Source organism: Anabrus simplex, chromosome X (assembly GCF_040414725.1).
Source record: "Anabrus simplex isolate iqAnaSimp1 chromosome X, ASM4041472v1, whole genome shotgun sequence".
Lineage (NCBI taxonomy): Eukaryota > Metazoa > Arthropoda > Insecta > Orthoptera > Tettigoniidae > Anabrus > Anabrus simplex.
This window is the reverse complement of record NC_090279.1, coordinates 110,029,959-110,048,144: the sequence shown is the minus strand read 5'-3', so window position 1 is coordinate 110,048,144 and position 18,186 is coordinate 110,029,959. Positions and strand designations below refer to the sequence as shown.

Here is an 18,186-nt window from a genome sequence, read left to right as displayed (position 1 = left end):
CTTAGATAGGTCAATCGCAATACAGTCCATCTGGCCTCCTGAATCCAGGATATCTGCTATATCTTGCTGAAATCCTACAAGCTCAGCTTCAGTGGAATAACCTTTCCTAAACCCAAACTGCCAAACTTTCAAACGATTGTCAAATGAAGCATCTTACGCTGTATAAATTCCTATATGCACAAAGTATAAACAGAAAAAAGACACATTACGTCCACCAATCATTTCAAATCTACCTACCCGCCCCTTCTCACACATCCCTCCTATAATCCCTGCCATCATAAGCTATACTCCTACTCCCTCTCGACAATCAGTCTGGTGTTGGCATCCGTACCAAGTGCACACAACTTACGAAGAACATAGGAGTGAGTCTCATATAGCTATACATATTTATCTCGATCTTCTAGCTTCCCTTCTTTTCTCAATTTTTTACTTCAAATTATTTTCCTTTCAGACATTCACTTCAAAACAAATTAAACAATAGATCACTATATCTGATGAAAAGGAATACCTATTCATATTACGAATGTTTCCCTTAAAGCTACGTAAGTCATTACCCATATTACTAATGATCAAACATAAATTATCAATCAAATTGCTCGTCTACACAGATAAGAATACCAACTCCCAGATCAACTCAAGAACATTGGCTACTGTAGGAATGCCAAAATAGTTCGGCATCAACCACAGCAGTTTGATGTGTCATTTAGTTTCAAGTTTGGATATGTTGTTCGGACCTCATCAATGTTTGAAATTCAGACTGTAAATTGTGTCATACCAGAGGGTTTATATTATTATTGGTTATAGGTGTGCTTATGTTTTCCAATTGGAGCATGGCTGAAAATGACCCAATATACATGAGGTCGAAACTAGTCCCAGTTTTATAAGACAATATACATTCTAACGGTACTGTGTAGGTGGACCCTTCCTACCCTTTGATAGTAAGGTAGAGTTACGTAAGATATCTCCATTCCTGTTCTTAGTTCTAAAAGTTATTTTTACACTGTGCTTATTGAAGATGTTGGTGACTTTATAAACATCTTTATTAAAAGTAAAAGTGTAAAATGCAGGTGTTGAGTTAAAGTGGTTTTGGGACGGTGCTTGAATTAGTTCATTATTCGATCTATGAAAAAGTTGTTGTAGCTGTTGAATTCAGCAATAGCGCGGATAGTATTCAATTTGTTTCTTAAATCTTTCTTAGACATAGGAATATTAAAGGCACGAAAGACTAGCCTGTTGTAAGTTGCACGTTTGTGTGGTTGAGGATGCGAAGAATCTCGTCGAATGGTGGTTGCTGTGTTCGACAAGAGAGTAGAGAACTCCTGTGTAAGCAAATTAGGATTTTTTTTACAAGTTGCTTTATGTCGCACCGACACAGACATGTCTTGTGGCAACGATGGCAAAGGAAAGGACTAGGAGTGAGAAGGAAATGGCCATGTCATTTATTAAGATACAGCTCCAGCATTTGCCTGGTGTGAAACCGGGAAACAAAATTAAGATTTTCAAACTAGTGCAATCAAATATGGATTTCTTTTCTGTCGTCAAACATCATATCTGTAATTTATGCCAAATTGAGAGAAGTTTGCAGATGATGTGGTGATATGGGGTGATAGTGAGGCTGAACTACAAGAGAAGCTGAATGACTGGAATGCTATATTCAAGCAATTTGGTCTCAAGATAAGCAAGTTCAAAACGACAGTGTGGCCTGTTAGTCGACAGAACATCCGTACTAACATCACTCCAGATGGATCCAAGTTGGAACAAGTCCATCTGTTCCGTTATCTTCGCAGAGTAGTAACAACAGACAGCTGAAATCACTAGAAGCGTACAAAATGGAGCACAGTTTTATCATATCATCTTGTGAAAAATCTTCTTTGGGATAAACACGTTCCATTAAGATCAAAATTAGTACTCTAGATGTTGCGGCTTTTGTGTTGGTACTCGTCTGCCGCATTTCATTTTGTAACAGTTGGCAATGTGCTGCTGCGTTTTTGTTTTATACACAGACACTGAACATGGCGACCGGCAGCAGTACACGTGTTTTGGTGTACCTCCGAATTTGTTGTACATAATGTGTAAATATGCAGTGTTTTATTTTATTCATGTGTAATAAATGTTTGAATCACCTTGTGAGTGATGTGTTTGTGTCTGCTCGTTTGGGGCAGTCTGGTCCTCCATTTGATTTGTTTCAAAATTGTATTTGTGCGCCTATGGAACTGAACTTTGTTATGTGCGGCCGATATGTTGTTTCGTCGTTCGCAACATAAAATTTTGGTCCTTCCGGGCCGCGATGAGAATCATTGTGAACTTTGAACATTGTGCTAGTCACCTAAAAATTGTTATCATGAATTGCTGCCTGCAATCGCCGTTTGAACATAGCAACGAGCTTGGCGCGAAAAGCATCGTGAACAGTTATTGTATAAAAACACCAGGATGTCGTGCTTAAGGCTAATTACTACGAATGTTTGAATTCGTCATATTGAGATTTCAACGAAGTCTACATTGTTTTGGAACTGCTTTGATATCGCACGTTAACAATCTGTGGAAGTTACCACGTGCTATTTATTGCATTTGTTCTTGTGAGCTGTTTACGCCAGCCTTTATCTGATACCCTGATGTTCGAGATGTTAAATGCTACTTGAAATGTGGACTCCAGTGAACATTACATCGCAGCCGTCATGCTTTGGACTTTCCAGTCACTTTGGGCATGTGATTCCAGCCAAGGAGTGTTTCCAGTGGTAGTGATGATTAATGATACAGCACCGCCATGTACTGTAAGTCTGTTCCATTTGTCTTTATTGTTCCTATCTTGACTAGGGTAGACATCCTGCCTGATATCCTAACCCTACTGCTAGCACTTTCCGTGTATAGAATAACAGATTTGTCTTGACTTCTCATGGGCATTATACGATTTCGTGCTAATAATTTGTTGGGCCGCTTTGTGTATTTTGCATATTTTAGAACGTACGTGGTTTATTATACGTTATTTCATGCTTTTGTGCATCTACCTACATTGTTGGTTCCATTCAAAGACTGTCACTCATTTCAACAATAATAATAATAATAAGAAGAAATAGCGCACAAATGTGCATTACATTTTAGAGTAATCCAATAAGGAAGCTGTTCTTTTGCTGCATACACTAAAATGGTATCGTTCACATCGTTTGTTACATAACACGCACACGCACTGCACAGATGGGTCATGAAAACCCGGTCGTACGCACAGTTTGTGATGGAAACCATGTATGGCCAGTCTATTCAGAGCACTCCTCAGTTCGTTGTTCGGCCCAGTCCAGCTTCGATTAATCATTGCGTCCGTCCCGTAGAATTCCAAGTCAATTTCCGCTCGTTTTCTTAGTCTAATATGAAGTAGTTCCTGTTCTTGTCGTGTGGAGGGTAATTGTAGTCTCATTCTTATGTCTTCCATAAGGAAGGTTTCTCTGGCTAGCTCATAAGCAAGCCTTGACTGTGACATTTTGGAAATACCCAAAATTCTTTTCAAGAATCTAGCCTTGACATTCTCAATAACTCTAAGGTCAGATAGAGTTAGATGTTCCCAAATTAGCTCCAAACCGTATGTCAGGGCAGGTAGAACCTTTGCATAGAACAGCGTCATGGCTGTATTTAGAGACAGTTTAGTGGGTTCCTTCAAATCATACATATTTCTTATGGCTGCCAATGACCTTTCTCTTATATGAATTCTGAAAGAAGTAGAAGAGGGCTGGAGCGTAATTCCCAAGTATTTGAATGAATTCACAACTTTCAGGGCTGTTTCACTGCTTGTTATCTTGTCATTTGCTGCTATTCTCCCTCCTTTCCGGAAAACCATTTGCACTGTTTTATTTCTGTTGATTATGAGACTATTCATGTCGGCATACTTATCGAGTTTATCCATTACAGCTTGTAGGTCATCTCTGTTGTTCGATCCTATTGCTATGTCATCTGCATACTGGTACATCACAACCGATGTTTTGTGGATGATATTTGAGATATCTGCTAAGGCTATGTTAAATAGTATCGGACTAAGGGGGTCCCCTTGAAGTACCCCGTTGCTTTGTATAATGGCTGCTGAGGACGCTTTGCCATCTTGTATCGTGACCCTGTTGTAAGCAAGGATGTTGTTTATGGCTATGGTTAGTGGGTTGTCTGCTCCAATCATATTCGCTAGTTTTCTAAGGAGTATTTCTCTGTTTAAGAGGTCAAAAGCCTTTTTAAAGTCTACAAAGATTACATAAAATTTCCCCTTTGACCACCTCATTGATTCACGTATATTGTCCAAGAGATTCTTGACTGCATGTAATGTCCCTCTTCCTTTCATGAAACCAAATTGGAGTTCGGGGATCATAGTTGCTGTTTCTGCAATTAGTCTGTTCTCTAGGATCTTGACATAGGTCTTATAAATGTTGTTTTCGAGGGCAATGCCTCTATACGAATCAGGGTCATCCCTGTCTCCTTTGCCTTTGAAGAGCATTTTGATATGCGACTGTCTCCAACCTTCGGGTATTTTCCCTGTCGTCAAACACGCGTTGAACAGAGTGGTCCATGTATGAAGCAGAATGTCACAGGTATCTTTCAGATTTTCATTGAAAACTCCATCTGGGCCAACTGCCTTCTTATTTTTCATGGACTGGATAGCAGTTTTGACTTCCTCCTGATCAATAGGTCTTGTTGTACAATGTAGATTTTCTCGAAGTGGGAGGGCTATGTCGAGATTTTGCTGATTAAGGATCTCCGAGAAATGTTTCTCCGATGTAGCTATTGGAAATTCTGGAGAAGGGCACGTAGCTCGTTGTTTGAGAGCAATGTAAGGGTCTTTCATAGCATCTTGAGCTTGCAATTTAGCCTTTTCTTCTAGGTAGTGCGCCTTCTTTTGTTTGAGTAGTTCCTTATATGTTTTCCTTTTCACTGCATACTCAGCATATGTGGATTCCCCACCTGTTTTCCGTGCCTTGAGTAAAAGGTTCAGAGTATCTTGTCTGGCCGTGTAGCACTCCTTGTCGAACCATGGTTTGGCGATCCTCGGAGTCTTCCTGATTTGTGCTTTCTTTATGAGGTTCAGAACACTATCCAGTGCAGCGTCAATCATTCCTTCATTTATCATCTGTGGTACTCTTTTCAAGTCTTCTTTTCCACCCTCTATGACAGGCATACACACTTTCCTTGTAATGCATAGATTAGGACTCTTCTTGGTTACTGGATTTTGATTTCCTAGCTCAACTTTAATGGCGACAGGTATATGCTTCCTAAGAACTGCTGTCGGATGTGAGGCCATGACCTCTCGATCAAGAATTGTTAGGCAACGTCCTTTGACAAAAAAAAGATCAACAGTACTTTTACCATTTGGAGCCATATAGGTCATTTCAACAATGCGAATTGAATGCAGTGCACTGAATATAGGGCTCATTGTTTGTATAGTCACCATAGTTGTAGGATTGATTTCTATTATTATCTTGTCAATAATTGATTACCTGAACTACCGGTATTCATCATGGTGTTTGAATCCGAAGCAAAGGCTGTTCAAAAACGTGGTCTACTTAAAAGGTCATTAACTCACCTTGAAAATTACTTAAGGCAAGATAATATCAACCACTACGAACTGATCTCCAAACAGAATAGGTTGCCAGAAATTTGGAAGGAATTCAGTGCAGTTAGGGAGTATTTAGAATGTGAATTAGACTCAAAATCTAGCGAAACTCACTTCAGAGAGCATGATGAATTTGAAAACAGGTATGATATAATAGTTGGTAGGATTCAAGAATTGCTTTGTTCATTTGAAAGACCCAGGAGTCCTAGTAACACATCCATTGTCTCTGATAACTCTACTCGATCTAGCTGTAGCTTGAAGTTCCCTCCCATTGAATTGCCTGTTTTTAAAGGAGATTTGACAAAATACTTGAGTTTCAGGAACACCTTTCAAAGCTTAGTTATTAACAATACCCGCATTGACAATGTGCAAAGACTACACTACCTATTGTCGTCTCTTCAAGGCGAACCCAGGGATTTATTAGATAACCTATCCATATGTGCTGATAATTTCACTGTTGCTTGGAATTTAGTTGATGAAAGATACAATAACAAACGCTTGATTGTTTCACAGCATGTAAAACATTTGCTCAATCTCCATAATTGTACTAGTGGATCTTCCGTTGAATATCGCAAATTGATAAACCAAGTAAAATCTAATCTTAGTGCTGTTGACAATTTAGAGGGTCAGGTTGCACTACATGAAATTTTGCTGCAGGAATTGATTCTAAGTAAGATCAAGTCCAACCATAGAAGTGAATGGGAAAACAAATTTGCCTCTACTGATATTCCCACACTAAATAATTTAATTGATTTCTTGGAAAGAAAATGTCAAACACTAGAGCTAACAGAATGCAAGAAACCTGTTATTGAGCAAAAACGAGACTTAAAATCCAACCTAAAAGCCCTTCACATTGCCAACAATAGCACTTCCTTGAATTGTAGGTTTTGCAAACTTGATAATCACGGCATTTCTGATTGTAGAAAGTTCAAACAAGCAAACATTGATCACCGTCGCAAGTTTGTGAGTTAAAATAAACTTTGTTATCTTTGTTTTTCCGCTTCTCATGTTTCTAAACAGTGTAAGCAAAACAAGTGCCCCCAGTGTAATGGGCCCCACAACTTATTGGTTCACAAGGAACAAGCAAGTCCCAATAATAACAATAATAATATGAATGCTACAAGTTCTGCAATTGTTTCACCCACTGCCATGAAGGTTGTTTCAGGACTAGGTTCTAATGTTTTGCTGAGCACAGCGTGTGTAGGAATAAAAAATAGCTCAGGAGAGATTATACTAGTTAAAGCTTTGTTAGACTCTGCGAGTCAATTATCCTTTGTGACTTCTGATCTTGTCAAGAAGCTTGGTATCCGTACTAGGTCTTGTCGTCTACCTATTGTTGGTGTAGGCAATTCGAATGTGTCTCCTGTAAGTTCCACATGTAACCTTGTTTTGTTCTCAAATGTATCAGATTATACATTGAAGTTGAACTGTGCAGTCGTGAACACAATCACAAGTCCACTCCCTGCGCAGGAAATTGATTGTTCCAATTGGGTTATTCCTGATGATATTATTTTGAGTGATAGGACATTTAATCAGCCCTCTACTATTGATATTTTGCTAGGTGCTGATGTCTACTATGAAATTATGTCTTCTAACATTTTGCATAAGAAGGGTTATCCCGCCTTATTAGACACCGAATTTGGTTGGGTGCTATCAGGCACTTTCCCTGAATCGTGCATTAAGAATAATGCCAAGGCTCGTCGTGACAATCTTGTGAAACTTGATTCTATTGACTCTAAACTCCAAAGGTTCTGGGAGCTTGAAGAACTTCATCAACCAGTTCTTACTCCTGAAGAAAGGGCTTGTGAAGAACACTTTGTGAATAGTGTTCAAAGAGATGATTCTGGTAGGTTTGTTGTGAAACTTCCTATTCGTGCTGAAGTGCCACCTGTGGCTGAGTCTAAGCATAATGCAGTTAGAAGGCTCAAACAGATGGAAAATAAATTTGCTAAGCTTCCAGACTTGAAAAGGAAGTATGTAGATTTCATGCGTGAATACAGTGAAATGGGTCATATGGAAATTGCTCCTCCAGAGACCTCTAACTCTGTAAGCTTTTACTTGCCCCATCATTGTGTGCTCAAGGATTCTAGCACTACAACCAAGTTGAGAGTTGTGTTTGATGGAAGTTGTGAATCATCAAATGGGATAGCATTGAATTCTATGTTAATGGTTGGTCCTACTACTCAGCCTGACTTGCTGTCCATTGTTTTAAGGTTCAGAACCTATTTTGTTGCTCTTACGGCTGACATTGCTAAGATGTATAGATGTGTGCTAATTCATCCTGACCACAGAAATCTTCAGAAAATTGTGTGGCGTGAATCTACTGATGAAGAAATCAAGGACTACCGTCTTACCACTGTCACATACGGTACAAGTTCCGCCCCTTTTCTTGCCACGAGATGTCTAGTTCAACTTGCTGATGAACACAAGGAATCTCACCCCACTGCATCAGAGATCATTCGCTCTTGTTTTTATGTTGACGACCTGCTGACAGGTACTAGTTCAGTTGAAGAAGCTAAGGAGCTTCAATCAGAAATCTCTTCTGTGCTTGATAGTGCACATTTCCATCTTAGAAAGTGGACGTCAAATTGTCCGGAAGCTCTTGTCAATGTCCCTGTAGAAGATAGAGAAATGTTGTCACCTTGTAACCTCACTAAGGATGAAGCTATTAAAACATTAGGTATCGTGTGGCATTCTAAATGTGATGAGTTTCAGTTTCAAATAAATTTGAAGAAAGCACCTAAGGAAGTCACTAAGAGAAGCATTCTCACTATCATTGCTTCCATATTTGATCCCCTTGGATTGTTAGGATGTGCCGTAGTTAAGTGCAAACTTATCCTGCAGTCTCTTTGGCAGTTGAAAATTGGGTATAAGTCCAGGATCCGCCGGCACGGGCGAGCACGCGCTCCGCGGCTGCTGTTGGTGCCTCTATATGACGTCATGTATGACGTGTTTAGCGAGTTGATGTTTACAAACATGGCGGATAATTCGAAGGAACGTGTAGCAGCCGCTAAATGTATGAATTAATGGTCTGGTATATTTAGCTGTTTGAGACTGCGTAACACAATTCACAGGCACTAGATTGGGTTACAACTTGACTAGTTGGTTCGCAAAATAGATATTAACAGCGCAATATGATGGGGCTCACTTGATTTCGCGAAAACTTTACGAAAATTAAGTACGTCCGGCAAGTAGGAAAAGCATTGGTCTGGTTTGGTTAGGTCCAGCTAGTGGCAAAAACATTGGTCTGGAGACAAGCAAAATTGGGTCTGGGGGCGTAAGCCCCCAGGTTATGGCCGCAAAGCGGCCAACAGCCTCTAGCAGCCCTTACGAAAGCAATTGTGATTCACCGAAAACAACTTTTTTTGCTAGTTGCTTTACGTCGCATCGACACAGACAGGTGGGACAAGAAAGGCCTAGGAATGGGAAGGAAGTGGCCGTGGCCTTAATGAATGTACAGCCCCAGTATTCGCCTGGTGTGAAAATGGGAAACCACGGAAAACCATCTTCAGGACTGCCGACAGTGGGGTTCGAACCCACTATCTCCCGGATGCGAGCTCACAGCTGCGCGCTCCTAACCGCACGGCCAACTTACCCGGTTCGAAAACCACTGATAGTGACAGGTTAGGTTGTGATCCACCGAAAACCACTGGTAGTGACACGTTAGGTTAGGTTTGGTTAGGTGCGACAGCATTACTAATTTAGCCGGGTGATCCACCAAAAACCACTGATAGTGACAGGTTAGGTTGTGATCCACCGAAAACCACTGATAGTGACAGGTTAGGTTTGATCCACTGAAAACCACTGGTAGTGACAGGTTAGGTTTGGTTAGGTGGGACAGCATTACTAATTTAGCGGGGTGATCCACCGAAAACCACTGATAGTGACAGGCTAGGTTGTAATCCACCGAAAACCACTGATAGTGACAGGTTAGATTGTGATCCACCAAAAACCACTGATAGTGACAGATTAGGTTGTGATCCACCGAAAAGCACTGATAGTGACAGGTTAGGTTGTGAGCCACCGAAAACCACTGGTGGTGACATGTTAGGTTAGGTTTGGTTAGGTGCGACAGCATTACTAATTTAGCGGGGTGATCCACCGAAAACCACTGATAGTGACAGGTTAGGTTGTGATCCACCGAAAATCACTGACAGTGACAGGTTTGGTTGTGATCCACCGAAAACCACTGGTATTGACACGTTAGGTTAGGTGCGACAGCATTGCTAATTGAGCGGGGTGATCCACCAAAAACTACTGATAGTGACAGGTTAGGTTGTGATCCACCGAAAACCACTGATAGTGTCAGGTTAGGTTGTGATCCACCGAAAACCACTGGTAGTGACAGGTTAGGTTGTGATCCACCGAAAACCACTGATAGTGACAGGTTAGGTTGTGATTCACCGAAAACCACTGATAGTGACATGTTAGGTTGTGATCCACCGAAAACCACTGGTGGTGACATGTTAGGTTAGGTGCGACAGCATTACTAATTTAGCGAGATGATCCACCGAAAACCACTGATAGTGACAGGTTAGGTTGTGGTCCACCGAAAACCACTGGTAGTGACACGTTAGGTTAGGTTCGGTTAGGTGCGACAGCATTGCTAATTGAGCTACTGTTGTTGGAAGTACACTTTTGGTAATGACATCACGAATGGGAAAGCAACACTATGCATACGAGTATATTGCAATCACTGAGACAGGATAATGGGTACTCACCATAAGTTGGCACAGGAGTGGACATAAAATGGACTTCTTGTGTTTGTGTGGCTGTACTCCCTCTGAAAATAATAATTACAAGTACGGATGCAGCACTGAACAGGAGTTTTAATTGTTTTGGCTAGTTGTACTTCGTCTTAAAGCAATCATCACGACTATCACAGAGCTTGACACACGACTCGACTGTTTCTCTCTAGTTATACTTCCTCTTAAAACAATAATCACGACTATAATATAGCTGGACACACGACTCGATTGTTTTCGTCTAGTTATACTTCCCCTTAAAACAATAATCGCGACTATCACAGAGCTGGATACACGACTGGTTTGTTTACGTCTAGTTGTACTCCCTCTTCAAACAATAATCACACTGCTGGTAATGACAATTGACACTCGTGATTTGAGTTTGACGTATTTTTGTTCCTCGTAAAAGTTAAGTTGGCAACAATTAAGAGAGAGAGACGACTGAGTCATCTTTTGGGGTAAATATAAATTACTTTGCATTTGCAATGCCATCTCTATTATTGGTAATGTACTATATATATCTATATATACATCGTTTGCACCTCAAATTATCAAGTAACGTGTTAGCTGAGTGGATAAGCTGATGGACTACGGGCTTGAAGATCGCTGGTTCAAGACGGCCTGCCGCCAGGAATTTATAACAGGTAAGTAAACTTAAATTAGTGTGCGAATATATAAGTGGAGTAACTAAGTATAAAATAGGTTAAATGGATGCCAGTGAAGTACAGTCGGGAGCTGAAAGAAAGTGAAGGGATAGGAAATACAAGGTGAAAGTTCTTCAGTATCTTTTAAATTCTCCCCACCCGAAACCCCTCCTACCCAGGAGGTCCCGTAAGTATGTCGTCATAGCTGTGCCGGCGAATTCTGGCCTTGTTCCGAAAATTGATTGGGATTTTGTGTTAGAACCTTCATCTGAAATTATTGAAATCTGGAATGCTATCTACAGTGAGCTCCCCTTGCTTAATGACCTCAGAGTGCAAAGAAATGTAATGCCCTTTGCTAAGAATAAGGTTATTGAAATCCATGGCTTTTCTGAAGCTTCAGAAGCTGCCTATGGTGCTTGTGTGTATATTAGGACAGTATCTGATAATGATGAGGTATCAGTGATCCTGTTGACTTCTAAATCGAGCGTTGCTCCATTAAAACAGCAATCTATTGCCAGTTTAGAGCTTTGTGCTGCTCTATTGTTTTCTCGCCTAATGAGTAAGGTAACTGAATCGCTGAAATTGCACATTCCTTTCTCAACATACTGCTGGACTGACAGCACGATAGTTCTGTGTTGGTTACAGAAACCCGCCAATTGTTGGAAGACCTTTGTCGCTAATAGAGTTGCTGAAATTCAATCCCTCACTTCAGTCTCAGACTGGAGACACGTACCTACCCACAGCAATCCAGCTGACCACTTGTCTCGAGGTGTTTTACCCTCACAAATGTTTTCTCTTGATGTATGGTGGCATGGTCCCTCCTGGTTGCACGAATTGTCCCCCGTGTACCCTGATTTTGTTGCCAGTAATACACCATCTGCTGTGAATGCAGAATCGAAACCCTCTTTGAGAGTCTTGCTAGTTAACATGTACCCACCTGAGTTAGAGAAGTTTTCGTCCTTTCTCAAACTTAAGCGAGTTCATAGCTATGTTCTGAGATTTATTACCAATGTTCGCTCCACTAAGGATGCTCATGTCATTGGTCCACTCACCCCTGAAGAATTGAGGATTAGTGAAATGAAAATAATAAGTCTGATGCAAGCTAGTGAGTATGGAAAGGAACTTCATGACTTGAGGTCTAATAATGTAGTTGCCTCTTTGAGCTCATTGAAAACTTTGAATCCATTCCTCGATGATTACGGGTTGTTGAGAGTCGGTGGTCGACTCATGAATTCTCAGTTGGAATACAATGAAAAACACCCCATCATTCTTCCTCCGAAACACTTTGTTACTAAACTGATTGTTAAACATGAACATGAGATGCTATTGCATTCCGGCCCTCAGGCTGTATTGTTTTCCTTGCGTAACAGATTTTGGATTCCACGTGGGAAGACAGTTGTTCGTGGTGTGATCCATTCATGTTACAAGTGCTTCAGGAGCAATCCTCCACTCACGACTCACATAATGGGTCAGTTACCCTCGTATAGAGTTGAACCATCGTTACCCTTTGTTAAGGTTGGTCTTGATTATGGTGGCCCAGTCATCATAAAAGGTGATAACCCGAGGAGTAAGATAAAGTTTAAAGCGTACATTGCTCTCTTTGTTTGTCTTGTCACTAAGGCAATACATCTTGAAACGGTGAAGAGTCTAACAACTCAGGACTTCCTCGCCGCATTTAGAAGATTCACGGCGCGTAGAGGATTTCCAAATCTCATCTTGAGTGATAATGGCACAAATTTTGTTGGAGCCAACAATGAGTTATTAAGATTTATTAAGGATAGCTCTACTGAAATAGAAGAATATTCATCTAATTTGAATATGAATTGGAAGTTTATTCCACCCTCCAGTCCTCATTTCGGTGGGCTTTGGGAAGCTGGAATAAAGTCCACAAAATCACTTTTAAAGCGGACCCTAGGAAAATGCATTCTTAATTTTGAAGAGCTGAGTACTCTTTTGTATCAAATTGAGTCTGTGTTGAACTCGAGACCTCTCTGTTCAATGACTGACGACCCCAATGATCAATGCTATTTGACACCTGGACATTTTCTAGTAGGGAGACGATTGACCTCCATCCCCTCTCCAGACATATCCAACAGCTCCCGCTCCTGTCTAACTAAATGGAATTTGGTGCAACAGCTGTATCACGATTTTTGGCAGAGGTGGTCAAAAGAATACATACAATCACTTCAACAAAGACGTAAATGGTCTTCTGTAGGGAAGTGGACTCCAACTGTGGGAGATTTAGTGCTTCTAAGGGAGGATAACCTTCCTCCTCTGGTTTGGAAAACTGGTATAATCCAGGAGCTCCATCCTGGTTGTGACAATATTACTCGTGTGGTCAGTGTAAAGACTAAAACTGGTCTTTTGCGCCGTGCCATAGTGAAATTGTGTCCATTGCCAAAGGATGTTGTATAGTTGTATATTTGTATATGTTTATCTGAGTTTCCTTTTTATTCATTTGTCTGTGATGAACATGAACACTTGACTTTGATTTTGAGTGTTGAGATCCCTCAAAGGGGGGAGTATGTTGCGGCTTTTGTGTTGGTACTCGTCTGCCGCATTTCATTTTGTAACAGTTGGCAATGTGCTGCTGCGTTTTTGTTTTATACACAGACACTGAACATGGCGACCGGCAGCAGTACACGTGTTTTGGTGTACCTCCGAATTTGTTGTACATAATGTGTAAATATGCAGTGTTTTATTCATGTGTAATAAATGTTTGAATCACCTTGTGAGTGATGTGTTTGTGTCTGCTCGTTTGGGGCAGTCTGGTCCTCCATTTGATTTGTTTCAAAATTGTATTTGTGCGCCTATGGAACTGAACTTTGTTATGTGCGGCCGATATGTTGTTTCGTCGTTCGCAACACTAGAGGATATTTTTTATACCAGTTACCAGTAATTTAGTTGGAACAAAATATTTACAGGAACTCACTTTATTAATTCAGCAATTTCCAAATGGACTCGTATTGGGTGTCAAAATCAGCAGCCTCATGTTTCCGACAAGTTGTTTCATCAGCTGAACGTCTCCGCTTTCGTAGCCATGACTTGACATATGGCTGTGGGTTAAATATATGCACAGGAGGTCCAACGCTGCTTATGAAAGTAAGTCTGCTTGATCTTGTAACCAGCAGCCTATTTTTGATTTCGGTGTGGATCTCATTCATGGTACTGAAAGCTCTCAGCTTCTGCTGAAGAGATGGGAATGGTCAGTACAGTCTTGATTAAAGGCATCAGCTCCACTGGAATTTCCTTGGTCTCGACATATTCTAAAAGCATTAATGTACCTCCTCCAGTCTGACATGTGGAAAAAGTCACAAAGGTTGCCAACACTCTCATCACCATAGCAGATATCCAAAGTAGAAATGGAGGGCCAATTATTTTTGTATAGTACCTTTGAATCACTGATAACTTTTGTCATTCTCTCATGTCTTTGCTGACTAGAGCTGGAACCAAGATGAGATGATGTGGACACATTTTCCATAAACCTTTTATTTAAGTTGTTCACAAGACTTCTGAAAAAACTGCTTTCTATCAATTTTTACAACTTTTTAGAATCATGTAAACCTATGTTTCTAAACTTTTTTGTTTTCTGCTGCTTTAAGAACTGTTCTGTAGTATTCTCCAGAAGTTGAGCAACACACAGATTCAAACACTTTTATAGTGCATTTGATTTCATTTTGAGCCTCTGTCAGACTTGTCTCTCTTTTCTGTAACTCTAATGACAAATCAGCTCACTCAACAAGAGCATCATACATAATTGCAATATTTATAGAAATTCTACACATGTTAACATATTTTCTGTGCCTTGGAATTTTGCCCTTTCTTTGGAGTCTCTCTGGCGGTCACTAAAATGTTTTACTAGTGCACTATAGTTTTCCCAGACAGCTTTTACATTTCTCTGGCTTGATGCTACCCATCTTATTGTAAATATTTTCCCAATCTTCTTAACTCTTTGTTCCAGTGAAGCAGCACAAATGTTGAGTTCCCGTTGATTTTTGGGAGACATGCTGTATAAAGAACTGTCAAAGAAAGAATGGAAATGGTTAACACCTGGAACTTCATTTCTTGTATCAAAAATGGCCAATTCCAAGCGATGGTTTAAACAGTGCCAGATTACTATATCTGAAAATAAATTTAAAAACTGTGCTCCAACTCCATTTTTTCTACCTAACATTACAGAGGCCCCATCACATGCTAGACCAACTACATGTTCTGCCGGAAAGTTTTCATTCTTCCCATATGAAGAAAGATTCTTCAATATCTCTCAAGTAATAACATCTGCTGCAGTTGAATCAAGTTCTATCAAGTCCCAGAAAAATGAAACAACTTCAGAATTATCTGAAAGAGCACATCGCAAACATAATACTAAAACAGATTTTACACGAACTGTTGTTGATTCATCAATCATAATACTGATTCTCCTCTGGTTTTCTATTACAGATTTTGCTATTTTATTTCTCATTTCCTGTGAAATGTGTTCAATAATATTAGCACAACTACAATTTGTTTGAAGAACTCATCCCATATCTAAACCATTTAATTGTTGAAGTTGTAGGTCTACGATGGGTCTATTTCTTTTCACAATTAAGTATGTTGTTCGAAATACTCGAAGGGTGGATTCTAGGGGTTTGACATTCATAGTGTCCAAGCAACTTTCAAATATCTTTTTATTAGATTCTGATTTTTGTAACATAGCTTTTTTGTGAGATTCTAAATTTTTATGCTCTAATATTTTTTTCCAAAGGCTTGCTTGTTGTTGATTAATATTATTTCCGTTGGGATGAACCTTGAATTCTACCCATACTTACATTAGCTTAAGTCCTGCCCCTTTAGAAACTCCTAATCCTAATTTACTTTCCTCTTTGCATATACTGCAGCCTAAATTTTTATTTTTCGCAAATAACCACTTGTTCTCTGACAAAAAATAACGGTACTGAGAATCGTTCCAACAGTCTGCAAATTCTTGTTTTCGGTAGCTGGGTTCTTGAATTTCACAGTCGATGGTAGAAGATGTAGAACCATAACCTAGATTCTCCTTTGAATCTGCATTACACATTTCAGCAACATTTAACCCAGGCTCTGTCTTTATACTCACGTCTTTAATGAAACTAATGTTCTTGGAACTCCATTCAGTTTCATTTTTACTTAGCCATCACACACTTTTTTAATATTCTTTGATTCTTCATCTTCATCCCCAGCACGTTTTTTTGAACCCAGCCACTTCAGTAAACTCATGGTCACAATCAAAACTCGCTTTCACAGCCATTGGAAAACTTGGAAGGTACTACGGGGCTAATGATGTTCATTAACTGCAGAGAGATTCCATAATATCTGCTTCACAGCAACACATTGAGCAAAACATAAAATAAAACTTGGATTCACACAAACATAATGAGTGGAAGATAGTTGTTGTGCTCACTTCCTGCTCTCCGAATCCAATAACAGTGTAGCCAACTTTAGAGAACCAGAAAATTACCCAGGAATGTAAAAGAGACCATATCTTATGAACATAAAACCGTAAGGTTCGATATTAGCCCGCTAGAATACACGCATGACATTTCAGCGCTATGTATAGATTATAAGATTTTCTTACACAATGTAAAAATGTTACGTCATTCTAAAGCGGGAAAATATTTTCCAGAAGGGCGTTCCGGTCCAACTAAACTACTCCCAGTTACCACATACAGTCTAGAAACTTGCATCCAAACCAACATAAATATCAGCAAACCACAAGCAGTGGGAATGAATTTCTTAAGAACTATGATTAGAAAGCAAGGAGGGACAAAATAAGAAATGCCGACGTATGCCATTTGGTCCAAGTGAAAATATCCCTTAGTGAGACCTGTGTCAAAGCCAGGCTGAAATAATTTGGTCATCTCAAAAGAATGGACCTACAAAGAACAGCTAGAGTGTGGTCTGAGAAGGAATTCAAAGACAAAAGAACAAGAAGTCGGCCAAGGAAGAGATTTGATCGATCAAATTAGAAATGATCTAACTGGACGAGGTCTCGATTTGCAGCAGGTTATGGAAGAACACCTCTACTTGGACAGAAGTAAATGGAGAGCGCTCATTCACTGCACCCAGGAAACTGAAGCTGGTTCAAGATGTTGATAATGAGGGAAGTTTGTTGTAACTAGTTGTAACCCACTAATTTTAAACATCAAGGTGGTCTTGCTTCCGGGATTTGTCATGCCCTGTCTTAGAGTAAACCCTCTAAGAATTTTGGTACTACAGAGCCGACTATGCTTTTGGGACTGTAACACCTGTCAGAGAAATACCCACGATTCTTGTTTTCTGGTGACGGCTCTTGGGCGACCGCTTATCTCCGACACACGTGAAGGGATTAACAAGATTCCCACTGTCCCTAACTACTATCTAGTGAAGCCACTGCCAAGGGAACAGGCTTGGGAGAATTAGCGGGCAAAGAAGACTTTGCTGAGTGACTATAATCTGGCATTGTAAGGAGACATGAGAGGTGATGCATAAGTTGGAGGTCACAGGGGCGTAATGTTAGGGCCTGCAGTGCAGGTAGGCCCGGGCCATTAAGGGAACCCACAGACTCCTCGGATAAGAACATATCTAACCTAATGTCATTCTGCACAGTTACGATCAGGGCAATTTATAGAATCAGTCGAAATAGTTTGTTTTTATAATTGGTACGTAGAAGAACTGCCACTTGGTTGCACCTAGCAGCAGTTTCTTGCGTTGAATGTAACACAGCACAGCTGTAAACATGTTTTACCCTTGATATTGCCCCCTTCATGCCGGGCTCAGCTCGCCGGAGAGCGAGGGTCTCAGAGGTGGACCGTTCGCTATCGGCTGTGCAGAAATTTTTAAAGGCAGGGATAGATGAAGGACTAGCGACAAATGAAAGGAGACTAAAATAGGTTTACACATTTATTAAAACTGACACTCTTTTAAATAAAACAATTAAATTCACAAAATCTGGGTTTGATTCTTGAAAATATCTTCTCCTCGTGCTATCATTTATGAGGGATCTTGCTCAAATTAAAGTTCAACGACTGTTTGTTTCTGTAATAATAAATATAGGAATCATTAATTTACTGTAAAATTTGATTGAAAATCAAAATAATATCTGATATCATTCTCCTATAATGATAATCAAATTGTTTAAATTAAAATATTCCATCTGGATTTCGCTTATTTTTGCAAGAAATGATTATTTCTCTTCCTTATTTAAATTATTGAAAATTAT

At 40.0% G+C, this 18,186-nt stretch overlaps 1 protein-coding gene across 5 annotated transcripts in view; it reads left to right on the top strand.

Moving 5' to 3' along the window:
• The first annotated feature begins 287 nt into the window (after positions 1–287).
• LOC137503128 (uncharacterized) overlaps positions 288–18,186 on the top strand; it is a 247,963-nt gene continuing 230,064 nt past the window's right edge. The window contains exon 1 of one of the 5 annotated variants that reach the window (XM_068230598.1): positions 288–362. The gene's annotated coding sequence lies outside the window, so the exon portion shown is untranslated. Of the gene's footprint in view, positions 363–924; positions 944–2,752; positions 2,772–12,820; positions 13,653–18,186 lie in introns of those variants that run through there. The other 4 variants (XM_068230601.1, XM_068230602.1, XM_068230599.1 and 1 more) reach the window with 4 other exon arrangements.